Raw genomic sequence first — 13,367 nt, 5'->3', positions numbered from 1 at the left:
AACCGAGGGCTTCTGCAATTCGGGCCTCGCCCATTACTCCAGCAGGAAATCCTGACTCTCGCTCGTGGTCTTCCGGTGCGTCCACTAAGAGGGCACTCCTGGAAATTTGGGGGTCCCCATCACTCTCGCTACTTCCCCGGGCCGTACTACCATGGCATCGACTGGGTGAACCACATAGTTCCTTGTCTAAATTCAATATCCGGCCTAATACAGCCACGCACTTCCTCAAAAGCAGCTCGAAACACCGGGTGCATGGACAATGTTCCCAGAAAGCTCTCGCCAGCCTTCTCCTTGCAGGCCCTCGTGAGCCTCCTCACAAGAGGGGTGTTGGTCCCCACCAGAATTGAAACGCCGCCCTCCTCAACAGGGTCCGGACAAACTCGCAATAATATATCAAGGACCTCAGACATTTCCACATCGGCCGCCAAGAACTCCAACTTCACTGACAAATAACCGTCATATGGATAATCATGGGCACCAAGCCCCCAGATCTCCTGTGCCCTGAATGGGGTCATTGGTAAATGCTTCAGATACCGGTTGTAAAATGAATGGTACAACAATGTGACCTGCGACCCGGTGTCGAGTATGGTTTTCGCATAAATACCCTCTATCTGTAGCATCACACTGGAGTATGGACCCACTAAGTCTTCTGGAATTGGGCCTTTCACTTTCGGGGGTTCCTTGGCATATTGCTGGGAACCTGCTCCCCCAGAGACATCAGGCCGTTCCCTCAGCTGGGTCTCCTCTAAGTTTTCCCAATGACTCTCCCTGCTTAGGTACCCAGGGGCTCACTCTCCTTCTCGTGTGACACCGGCTGCCAGCAGCCCTCCGCATTGTTCGTCCCCTTGGGGGATCCGTCTCCCCCCCATCAGCTCCACCACATGGCGGGCGATCACACCCACTGATAACAGCCGACATATCTCTGTTCTCAACTCTGCCACAATCTCCTCTACTGCTCCCCGGGGTAGGTTATCTGTGGTCACTTCACGCAGGGGCTACTACCGAGGACTGTACCCTGCTGACGGAGCCCTCCCATGCCTCTAACGTGTTCTCTTCTTCCCGTACGTCTCTGATCAGCTCAACAAAAGATGGAGGGGGCGCGTCTTACAAGACCTTTGGAGACCCCAAGCAATCATGTCAGGGGACTGGGCGCAATTGGCTACCTGGTCCATTCTTAACTGATCCACTTCAGCCACCTGAATGACCCCTCTGTGCTGCAAGCAATTTAGGGGCTTCTCTAACCGAAAAATAAAAGCAGAAGGCTTCTTCCCCTTCTCCTAACGCATGTTCTGAAACAGTATCAATTTATCAAACCTCTGCCCACAATCGCAACTTTAACAGTACTTAACAGGCAAATTAACAATTCATCTGGAGTACGAATATCTACACCACTCAGGGTAATCACACTGCATCTAATGGAATCAATCCCGAACGTAACCCCCACAATTGTAACTCTCCCTTCGGCTAGCAGCTTAATATAGGGGTGATAGCCCCCAGCCCGGCCAAACTTAAGAAATCTTGTTTGGGTGGATGCTGCTCAATGTGTCCCCTGTTACAAATCAGTACCATGAAATAACAAACAGTATATAATATGCGATTAAACGATTGAGCTTTATAATTCCTACTTTGACTATATGGTTAGTAAAGAAAACAAAAAAGAGAAAGGAACATACATCAAAGTTGCTGGTGAACGCAGCAGGCCAAGCAGCATCTGTAGGAAGAGGTGCAGTCGACGTTTCAGGCTGAGACCCTTCGTCAGGACTAACTGAAGGAAGAGTGAGTAAGGGATTTGAAAGTTGGAGGGGGAGGGGGAGATCCAAAATGATAGGAGAAGACAGGAGGGGGAGGGAAAAGAGAAAGGGCCCATTCTCATGAAACAGTCTATTGCACAATGTTGGAACTCACTGATGAGGCCGTTCATCCACCATCGACCTCCTCCGATCGTCGCTGCCCTTCAGACCCTCGCTCCAAGTCCACTCTGTCCGGTGGTCTACCAACTCCCTCCATTCGGGTCTTCTCTCCTCATGTCTCCCCGGCAAAAGACCTGCGAATTCCTGGATCCCAGACACACAGGAAGGAAATGGTGATGAGTCGACTGATGGGACTGAAGGCTAACAAATCCCCAGGTCCAGATGGTCTGCATCCTAGGGTACTAAAGGAGGTGGCTCTGGAAATTGCGGATGCATTGGTGATCATTTTCCAATGTTCCTTAGATTCAGGATCATTTTCTGAGGATTGGCGAATGGCTAATGTTATCCTCTTTTTAAGAAAGGAGGGAGGGAGAAAACAGAGAACTATCGCCCTGTTAGTCTAACATCAGTAGTGGGGAAGATGCTAGAGTCCATTATTAAAGATGAAATAGCAGCATATCTTGATAACAGTGACAAGATTGGGCCAGGCCAGCATGGATTTACCAAGGGCAAATCATGCTTGACTAATCTATTGGAGTTTTTCGAGGATGTAACCAGGAAGATAGACGCGGGAGATCCAGTGGATGTGGAGTACCTTGACTTTCAGAAGGCGTTCGATAAGGTACCACATAGGAGATTGGTGGGTAATATCAGAGCTCATGGCATTGGGGAGAGGATATTGACATGGATAGAAAACTGGTTGGCAGATAGAAAGCAAAGGGTAGCAGTGAATGGGTGTTTCTCGGAATGGCAGGTGGTGACTAGTGGGGTGCCACAGGGCTCGGTTTTGGGACCACAGCTATTTACGATTTACGTCAATGATTAGAGGAAGGCATTGTGAATAACATCAGCAAGTTTGCTGATGATACTAAGGTGGGTGGCAGTGTGACATGTGATGAGGATGTTAGGAGAATTCAAGGTGACTTGGATAGGCTGGGTAAGTGGGCAGAAACTTGGCAGATGGCGTTTAATGTGAATAAGTGTGAGGTTATTCACTTTGGGAGCAAGAACAGGAAGGCAGATTATTATCTGAACAGTGTGCAGTTAGGTAAGGGAGAAATACAAAGAGATCTAGGAGTACTTGTTCATCAGTCTCTGAAGGTGAATGAGCAAGTGCAGCAGGCAGTGAAGAAAGCTAATGGAATGTTGGCCTTTATTACAAGGGGAATTGAGTACAAGAGCAAGGAAATCCTTTTGCATTTGTACAGGGCCCTGGTGAGACCACACCTGGAGTATTGTGTGCAGTTTTGGTCTCCAAGGTTAAGGAAGGACATCCTGGCTGTGGAAGAGGTGCAGCGTAGGTTCACTAGGTTAATTCCTGGAATGTCCGGACAGTCTTACGCAGAGCGGTTAGAGAGACTGGGCTTATACACGCTAGAATTAAGGAGATTGAGGGGGGATCTGATTGAGACATATAAGATTATTAAGGGATTGACAAGATAGAGGCAGGAAATATGTTCCAGATGCTGGGAGAGTCCAGTACCAGAGGGCATGGTTTAAGAATAAGGGGTAAGTCATTTAGGATAGAGTTGAGGAGGAACTTCTTCTCCCAGAGAGTTGTGGAGGTGTGGAACGCGCTGCCTCAGAAGGCAGTGGAGGCCAATTCTCTGGATGCTTTCAAGAAAGAGCTAGATAGGTATCTTATGGATAGGGGAATCAAGGGTTATGGGGACAAGGCAAGAACCGGGTATTGATAGTAGATGATCAGCCATGATCTCAGAATGGCGGTGCAGGCTCAAAGGGCCGAATGGTCTACTTCTGCACCTATTGGCTATTGTCTATTGTCTATAACTTCATCCTGCTCATTGCCTATCATGCTCCGTTATCTCTAGTCATAACCCAAACATTGCTTCTACAGAGAAACCATTACATCAGCAATGGAACATTACAGAGAAGGCTTTACGTTAGCAGTGAAACCTTACTTCGTGTTACACCACCATCCTGACTCCTTTCACCTTGACCCACCTCTCCAACAGAGCTTCTGAGTAACATCAGCATTCCCTGTTTTCAATAGGCACCTCACGATTCTTGCTTTTAACTGAAAACTATGGATATCAGAAGTCACTGACATTTTTTTCCTTACAGTGACGAGCTCTGAGATCCCTAAAACTTCACAGTGATTCTTAATACAAAATTCACTCAGACACTACTTTAAAGGCATGAGTAACTATAGACCAGTGGCAGTCTTACAGCTTTCTAATAACTAAGTCAGCTGTAAAGTGCAGTCACATCAGAACACACTAACAACAGCTTAGTTGCTCTTTTGACAGGTTGGACAGAGACCAATTGTCAGCTTAATCACATCAGTTTGATCACAAGTGATTGGACTTTGAAAGGGGAAGCAAAAAAACCCAAACAGAACATCTTATTATGAAATCTCCTAGCACTTCAACAGGCACTCAATTCTGTATCAAAATAGACAGAGTTCAACAACCTGACAGGGTCTTGAAAAGTGAGCCATCATCTTTCCTAGATATAGTTCAAACTTCATACAAAACAGATACAAGAAAAATCCGTTTGACCCATTACCCTGCTCTGTCATTGAACAAGATTATGGCCAATCCTTAGTGCTACACCCCTGTACTAATGTACTTTCCCCTTAATTTCCAAAGTATCTAAACATTGACTGTCTTCAGATATGTCACAGCTTTGCCCGGAATTTTAGGACTGTGATCCCTGGTTCTAGACACCCTAGTCAGGAGAAATGTCCGCTCCACGTCCACACCTTCAATCTCCAATGATATCACCTCTTATTCTACAAGAATAAAGGCTCTTCGCATGGTTGAATGCAGCAGTTTTAACAAAATAGACAAATTATTGGTATAAATATAACTAAATAGGTACAATCCAATGGTCATTGGAGGGATATAGTTAAAAGTAATTAAGGTTGGGAATGAAATATTTCAGGATATTTAATCTTCAGAATGATAGGCAAAATGAAAAAGGATGTGGGGTAGCTCTGATAACCAAAGGTAAAGATAATAGAAAGAAAGAATTATAACTCATAGTCCCAGTGACTGGTGTGGTTTTCGTCCAGGTGCTCTGGTTTCCTCCTACATTCCAAAGATATACAGTTTAGTAGGTTAATTGGTCACATCATGGAATTGGAGAGTACGAGTTTTCTGTGCCGGAAGATCCATTTACCGTGCTGTATATCTAAATAGAATAATAATCAAATAGATTCAGTTTGAGGAGAGCCAGGGAACAGTGGGGAAAGTGAAAAATGGAGGAAGTTGGATATAGGCCCACAAACTGTAGCAATATAGCAAGGTACAGAAAAAATTTAAAAATTACAAGTGACTATAATAGCTGGTAATAATCATGGGTGACTTTAACCTACACACAGAAATTGAGCAAAGTAAATTAACAGAAGTAGCATGGAGCGTCCTGTCCTCTTCACACGCCTTGCATGAATTGACAGGCAGATGAACTCCATCCCCAATTACTACACTGACAAAGATGTTCCAAGATGACGTTCTTTAATGTAGCAACTGGTGGTAGGGTAAAACTGACAGAAAGAAAAACATACAATCAAAAGGTGTCCGAATTCCCATGATGGTAAGTACAAGGCAAGCATTAAGTATACCACAAATGATACAAATAATACACAAGATACTGTATACAAATAAGTTCCAAACATATCATAAAGGTAGGCTACTGGTAAGCAAGATGTTGCTACATATAATGTATCTTAATGCACATTTTCTCACTACAGGTTAGCCAGAACGTGTGGCCCGCACGAACGTTCCATCTGTATTTTATCTGCACACAAACTGTTCAAATATCTCTGATTTGTGGAAATATGCATATACTTCAATAAATAATAAACCCAAAGACTACTTTTACATACCGACGATGCTTTCAAAGACCTGACATCAGGATGATGTCGGATGAAAAGGCACAAGCTCTCCCTCAACTCTACATGGAGAACTGTTTCAATGCCTACTGATGATGTCATCAACTAGAGACACAAATCACATGACCTAAATGACTGCTATACAAAACTACCAGCAAAGGAATCTAAATGACAAATAAAAATAACTGACTACTAATGCAGCACATGGAGGATGAATTCATGAAATTCATACCAACATGATTTTCTAGATCTGCACATCAGGCAACCAATGAGGTGTCAGCTTATTTACTTGGAAAGGAAAACAGAATATTGTCAAAGTTAATGTGCCTCCCTAAGACACAAAACTTTATAACGGAGTAAAAGAAAATAAATTAAACAAGTATTTTATGTCTGTCATCACAGGAAAAGATATAGAAAACCTCCCAGATATAGTCAGTAGAACTCCTGGGACTTGTCCTGAATCCAAAGGTTTTTAGGGTGATACTGATGTAGTGAAAGAATGAATTGTCTAAATTAATGGGAGTGGACACAGCAGATAATAGATTACATAAAATTAATCCATACTGATAGAAAATAAAGAAAGACTGAGCATGTTTCAAAAAGTGAAAGTTTAAAGGGACCTAACTGTCCTCGTACATACAGTGATGAAAGTTTGCATGCATATACAACAATCAATTATGAAGGCAGATAGTATTGTCAGCTTTAATGTAAGAGGAATTGAGTACAGGAATTAATCAATTATATAAGCCCTTGTTGAACCTGCACATGGAATATTGTGTACAGGTCAGGACTCCCTGTATGGGGAAGAATGTACTTGTGATAAAGGGAGTGTGATAAACATGCTCCTGAATGGTATTTTGATCCTTGAGGGGAGATTGTGGGGAACTGGGCCTTAATGAGAATGAGAAACAATCTCACTAAAATGAATGTAAAGTTCATACACTTCTCATAGGAAAGATGTCGAGCTAATGTTTTTCTGGGGTGGTGTATCTAGAACGAGGGACGCAGTCTCAAAGTAAATGTTCATTATGGACAGAGAACAGTAAGGGACTTATTCATCCACATTGTGACAAACATTACCTCCCTTAATCGTAGGATTCTGCAGAGAGTGGTGCAGACAGCCCAGCACATCTGTAGTTGTGAACTTCCCATGAAACAGGACATTTACAAAGACAGGTGTGAAAAAAAGTGCCCGAAGGATCATTGGGGACCCAAGTCACCCCAACCACAATCTATTCCAGCTGCTACCATCCCCCGGGAAACAGTGCCCCAGCGTAAAAGCCAGGACCAACAGGCTCCAAGACAGCTTCTTCCACCAGGCCATCTGACTGATTAACTCACGCTGATTTGGGTGTATTTCTATGTTACATTGATTGGTCTATTTATGAAGAGTTATTATAAATTACTATGATTGCACATTGCACATTTATACAGAGACGGAATGTAAAGATTTTTACTCCTCATGTATGTGAAGGATATAAGAAATAAAGTCGATTGGATTCAATTCAATTCAATTTGGAATTCTCTACCCAAAGCTGTGCAAGTTCAGTCACTGAGTATATTCAAGATAAAAATCAGTATTATTTTAGTTTTCAAGTGAATCAAGGAATATGGAGCTGATGCAGGGAAGTGTGTTGAAGTAAAAGATCAACCATGATTTTATTGAATGGTGGGGCACCAATTGCTTCCAACTGACGTTGCCAACATTGGTCACTTGAATTTTGATAAATGTATTTATCTTTGTCACATGTACTGACGTACAGTGAAAAACTTTGCTTTGCATGCCATCCATACAGATCATTTCATCACATCAGCCCATTGAGGTTGGACAAGGGAAAAGCAATAACAGAGTGCAGGATGAGTACAGTTACAGTGCAGGCAGACAATGAGCTGCAAGACCAGAGTCAGGTCAAGAATCTCATCGTTCAAAAGATCTATTCAATAGTTTTATAACAGTAGGATAGAAGCCGACAGTACATGCTTTCAGTGTCTTCTGAAGAACTTCTGCCTGATGAGAGGGGAGAGAAAAGAGAATGTCTGAGGTAGATGGGGAGCTTTGATTTTGACATGTCAATCCTCAAGAAACACCATCTTTTTCAGTCAGTTAGACAGCAATAACAACTCTTTTCTTCTGCAGATTGGATTTCTCTTCACTGCCAACCTCACACTTACTGCTCCTTACTCTCCAATTCATTTAGAATTAATCAAATTGCAAAAAGAAAATGAAATAAAATAAGTTTTTTTTCATGGTAGCTCAGAGAATGGAAAATCTTCAAGTCTTGGAGATATCAGGAACATCAGCTGGTGGCACTGGTAACAACGTCACAAGATTGAATAACATTATTTGCAGAGCTGAAGGAATACTGCACTCTCAAACGTCATTTTATTTAGAATCAGAAGGCAAATCCAAACAGATCTTGTGGGACTATTTCAAAACAGTGTAGGGGTGTTCTTCCCAGTGACCTGATACATATTTAGATGTCAATCACTACATTTGATAATAATACATTTCATTACTCGTATAAAACTTAGCTCTCTACAATAATTACTACAGTACTTATCCACATCACAAAAAGTACTTTCATTCACAGGAAATCATCAAGAAGTTCTAATGTCCTGAAAAGTAGGGAATAAACGCCAGCTCTTCTTTTCAGTGATTGTTCAGCTCAAACCCAACATGTTAACTCATGTATTGCAAAAATGGCTGTCTCCAATACACAATACTATTCCTTTCTTTGAGCAAGGCTTACTCTAAAATAACCTCTTTTGACCATGGTCCTGCATGGCAATTGTAAGGGCATAAATGAAAGAATACAGTCCTGCCATGATGTATCCCTTTACAGTGAATGGTGACATTAGGCTGACAGTGAAAAATAGCAATTTTGCAAGTGTGCTTTAAGTCTAAACATTCAAAGCATTAAATTTAATTATTATGGTAATAATTATGATTTCATTCCCTCAAGAATGGTGCAGTAAGGACAGATGTTTTACAGCATTTTTAAAATGCAGGACCCAAGAGCAAATTATTAACAGTTGAATAATTCTGCCTGCAGTAATGGATTGACCTCCACAGCTCCTGATAGAATGATTATTTTGGCATTGATCCTAGTTTTGATACAATTATTGCTATTTCATATTTTACATTTAATCATGGGCACAAGGCATCAACACTCATGCAGAAGGTCATTCATTATTATGGGATGACCCAACTAAAATAACATAGCAAACATTATCGTTACTCTCAATGTATGGCATCTCTGAAGCAACTTTGAAAATAGAATCATCTAGATTAGTTGGAAAGTTGCGGTGAGTATGACTTGCAGCAGCAATGAACAGATGGAGAATATAGGAGGTGTGTTTTCCTTTTAAATAAGCTGCCAGAAAGAGCCAAAATAATTTATCTATTTTCAGTCCTTACCAATTCTTTCCCTTCATTCAACCTTAAGTACAGGATTAAAATGAGAATACAGAAGAGAACTCCCACGCCCAGTAACTCCCTACCCCTTTTTTCCCTTATCCATCAACCCATCTCTACACCTTCTCCCATTCTCTCGATCAGTCCATCTCCCACAAGTTCTGCTCACCTCCTTCCCTTTATCCTATGGTCCACTGTCCTCTCCTATCAGATTCTACCTTCTTTAGCCCTTTGTTATTTCTACCTGTCACCTCTGAGCTCCTTACATTATTCCCACCCTTCCTCCTCCAAATGTCTATCACCACCCTCCCCTGGATCCACCTATCGCCTGCCGGCCTCGCTTCACACCCTTTCCCTACCTTTTTACACTGTCCATTTCCCCTCCTTCTTTCCAGGGCTGATGAAGGGTCTCAACTGTAAATGTTGATCGTCCATTTCCTTCCATAGATACTGCCCGACCCACTGAGCTCCTCCAGCATCTTGAGAATATTTAAAGCAGAGGTTGATAGGCTCTTGGATAGTCAGGGCAAATGTCAAAGGTAATTTTTTTACACAGATAATATAAGCCTACCATGTTGGTAGGTGCTAGTACCTACTGTTGGTCGTGCCAGTAGAGGAAGATATATCAGGGATATTTAAGAGACTTTCAGATATGCACATGGATGGAAAAATGGAGGGATATGTGGTAGGGAAGAGTTAGACTGATCTAGGAGTAGGATAAAAGATTGACACAACATCGTGGGCCGAAGGCCTGTGCTATTCTGTACCATTCAATGACTATCTCTTCCTTTCCACATGTTCATTGATAATTTACTAACTAAAAACAGTCTTCATCATTAAACTAATCATACACTAGTACCAAGCTTCAGGTCACTGGTTACTTGTACATCTACCCAGGCACCATCCAGTGATTGCCAGCAAGCTTTCCCACCAAAGGTGAACTACAACTAAGCTAATGTTGACTTCCCTCAATACCTAAACCAGCAGGGACCGGATGGGGGTGGGGGTGAAATATTAGATGGTGTTTTACTCTGGGAACCAACTCAAAATCCACAGAAATCCGTCAACTGAGCACTGGGCTATCAATGCAGTAGCTGTTGAGGTCTGCACTACTTCAAGCTGAAATACTCTTATGTCCTGATGAAGGGTCTCGGCCCGAAACGTTGACTGCACTCTTTTCCTTAGATGCTGCCTGGCCTGCTGAGTTCCTCCATTTTGTGTGTTTTGCTTAAATTTCCAGCATCTGCAGATATTCTCTTGTTTGTAATATTCTTGTTATTGTCAGTTTTTGGACTTAAAGGTTAACATGTATTTTCTTCTGGACAAGGGACCAAAAACTTTGGTACAGCAAAATGGTTTGAGTATTCAGGTACAGAAATCACAGAAACAAAATACTATCAAAGATTAATGGCATATTGACCTTTACCCTAAAGGTGAAGAACAGGCAGTGGTGGTACAGAGCAGGAGAGTGATGTTTTGTTGTAGAAAATATTGGCTGCCCTTGCAAGTTCAGTTGAAGAGTGGAGACTTTTTTTAAACTTTGAAGTATGATGCAAACCAGGTCTTATACAATTAAATGATGAAGATGGGTTACATGGACTTGTTTGTATTACATTGAGTTCAGAATGTCGATAATTTTATTGAGGATTTTAAAATAGTAATGGAACCTGAAACAGAAATCAGAGAGGAAAAGAGAATAATTTTTCTAGCATTCAGTCATGTTCTAGAGGAATGGTGGAACAGGTTGAATGATCTATTTCTCAGTACTTCTTTTGTATTTTTGTTTTTTATTTTGCGATACAGCACGGCCCTTTACCTCAGCAACCCCACAAGCCCAGTTAACCCTAGCCTAGTCATGGGACAATTTACAATAACCAGTTTACCTACCTTTGGACAGTGGGAGGAAACTGGAGCACCTGGACAAAACCCTCACGTTCCACGGGGATGGCCTGCAGAGACTCCTTACAGAACTGCACCGGAATTGAATTCCAAACTCCAGGACGCCCCAAGCTGTAATAGTGTCGTGCTAATTTCTATGTGACCATGGTGCCATCAGATTATCTCAGCGGTTGTCCTCCCCCACCATCAAGCTGCGGTTACACCTAACCATCCACATTGTTAGCACGCATGATGCCTGATACATGACCGTATGAAACATATTGACTCCTACCTGAGAAGTGACTTGGCCCCTCTCTAATTTGCCAAACGGTGCAACAGCTCCACAGCAGATGCCATCTCATTGGCACTTCGATCAATGCTGGAACATCCGGACAGTAAAGATGTATACATCAGGATGCCCCTTTATTGACAACAGCTCGGCATTCATTGTTATTAACCCCTCAAGTATAATCAGTAAGCTTCAAGATCTTATCCTCCATACCTTCTTGTTCAATTGATTCCTTGGTTTCCTCACTTGCAGACCCCAATGACTTCAGAGTAGCAACAGCATCTCCTCCAGAATCTCCATCAGCACAGGTGGACCACGAGGCTGTGCTTTACCTTTGTGACTGTGTGGCTAAGCACAGCTCCAACACTATATTCAAGTTTGCCGTTAACTTCACTGTCATTAGCCAAATCAAAGGTGGTGATGAATCAGCATATAAAAAGGAGATTGAAAATCTAGCTGAGTGGTACCACAACAACAGCCTCTTACCCAGTGTCAGCAAGACCAAAGAGCTGATTATTGACTTCAGGAGATGAAAACCAGAGGTAGACGAGCCAGTCCTCAGTGAATCAGAGATGGAGAGGGTCAGCAACTTTAAATTCCTTGGTGCATTCATTTCAGAGGACCTGTCCTGGGCCCAGTATGTAAGTGCAATTACAAAGAAAGCATGGCAGCACCTCTACTTCCTTAGGAACTCTCAAAGATTTGGAATGACGTGTAAAGCTTTCATAAACTTCTATAGATGTGTGCTGGAGTGTATATTGACTGGCTGCATCACTGCCTGGTATGGAAACACCAATGCTTGGCACAGAAAATCCTACAAAAAGTAATGGATACCTACGAGTCCATCATGGGTGAAGCCCTCCCTGCCACTGAGATTATCCACAAGGAGTGTTGTGACAGGAAAGCAGCATCCATCATCAGGGACCCCCACCACAAGCCATGCTCTCTTTTTGGGGCTGCCATCAGGAAGAAAGGATGGGAAATTCAAGTCTCTCACCACCAGGTTCTGGAACAGTTATTACCCCTCAACCATCAAGCTCTTGAACCAAAGAGGATAATTTCACTTAACTTCATTTTCCCCATCATTGAAATATTCCCACAACCAATATATTCACTATCAAGGACTCTTCATCTCATGTTCTCGACATTTTTTCTTATTTATTATTATTATTTCTTTCATATTTTACTTTCACAGTTTGTTGTCTTTTGCATATTGGGTGAATGGCCAGTTGATGCGGACTTTCATTGATTCTGTTATGGTTATTATCTCTTATAGGTTTATTCAGTATGCCTGCAAGAAAATAAATCTCAGGGTTGTATGTGGTGACATATGTACTTGATAACATTAGACAACAAATACTTTTGCTTGCTGAATACTTTTAGTGTAGCTTAGGGATTTTGGGCTGCTGATCGTGAAAATCACCAAGAAATTTCCCTGTCACACACCATCTTTTTAAAATAGCCAATATTTCAATCCAAGTTCAAAGTTAAAATTTATTATCAGAGTACATACATGTCACCACATACAACCCTAAGATTCTTTTTCTGTTGGCATACTTAGCAAATCTATCTATAGAACAGTAACTGTAAATTGTAAACAAAAGGAACTGTAAACTAAAAAGAGCCTGCAAATGCAGATATACAGTCAATAAATTGCAATAAATAACGAGTATGAAATGACAATATAACAGAGTCCTTAAATAACAGTAGCTATCCCCTTTTATTCAAGAGCCTGTTGGTTGAGGGGTAGTAACTGTTCTTGAAGCTGGTGGTGCAAGTCTTGAGGTACCTCTACCTGATGACAGCAGTGAGAAAAGAGCACGGCCTGGGTGGTGAGGATCTTTTTTAATGGACGCTGCTTTTCTTTGGCAATGTTTCATGTAGATGTGCTCAATGGTTGGGAGGGTTTTACCTGTAATGTACTGGGCTGATCCACTACCTTTTGTAGGACTTTCCACTCAAAGGCATTAGTGTTCCCATACCAAGCAGCAGTGCAGCCAGTTAACACACTTTCCTCCA

The sequence above is a fragment of the Mobula hypostoma genome, chromosome 24 (assembly GCF_963921235.1).
Source record: "Mobula hypostoma chromosome 24, sMobHyp1.1, whole genome shotgun sequence".
NCBI classification, from domain to species: domain Eukaryota; kingdom Metazoa; phylum Chordata; class Chondrichthyes; order Myliobatiformes; family Myliobatidae; genus Mobula; species Mobula hypostoma.
This window is presented reverse-complemented; position numbering follows the sequence as displayed.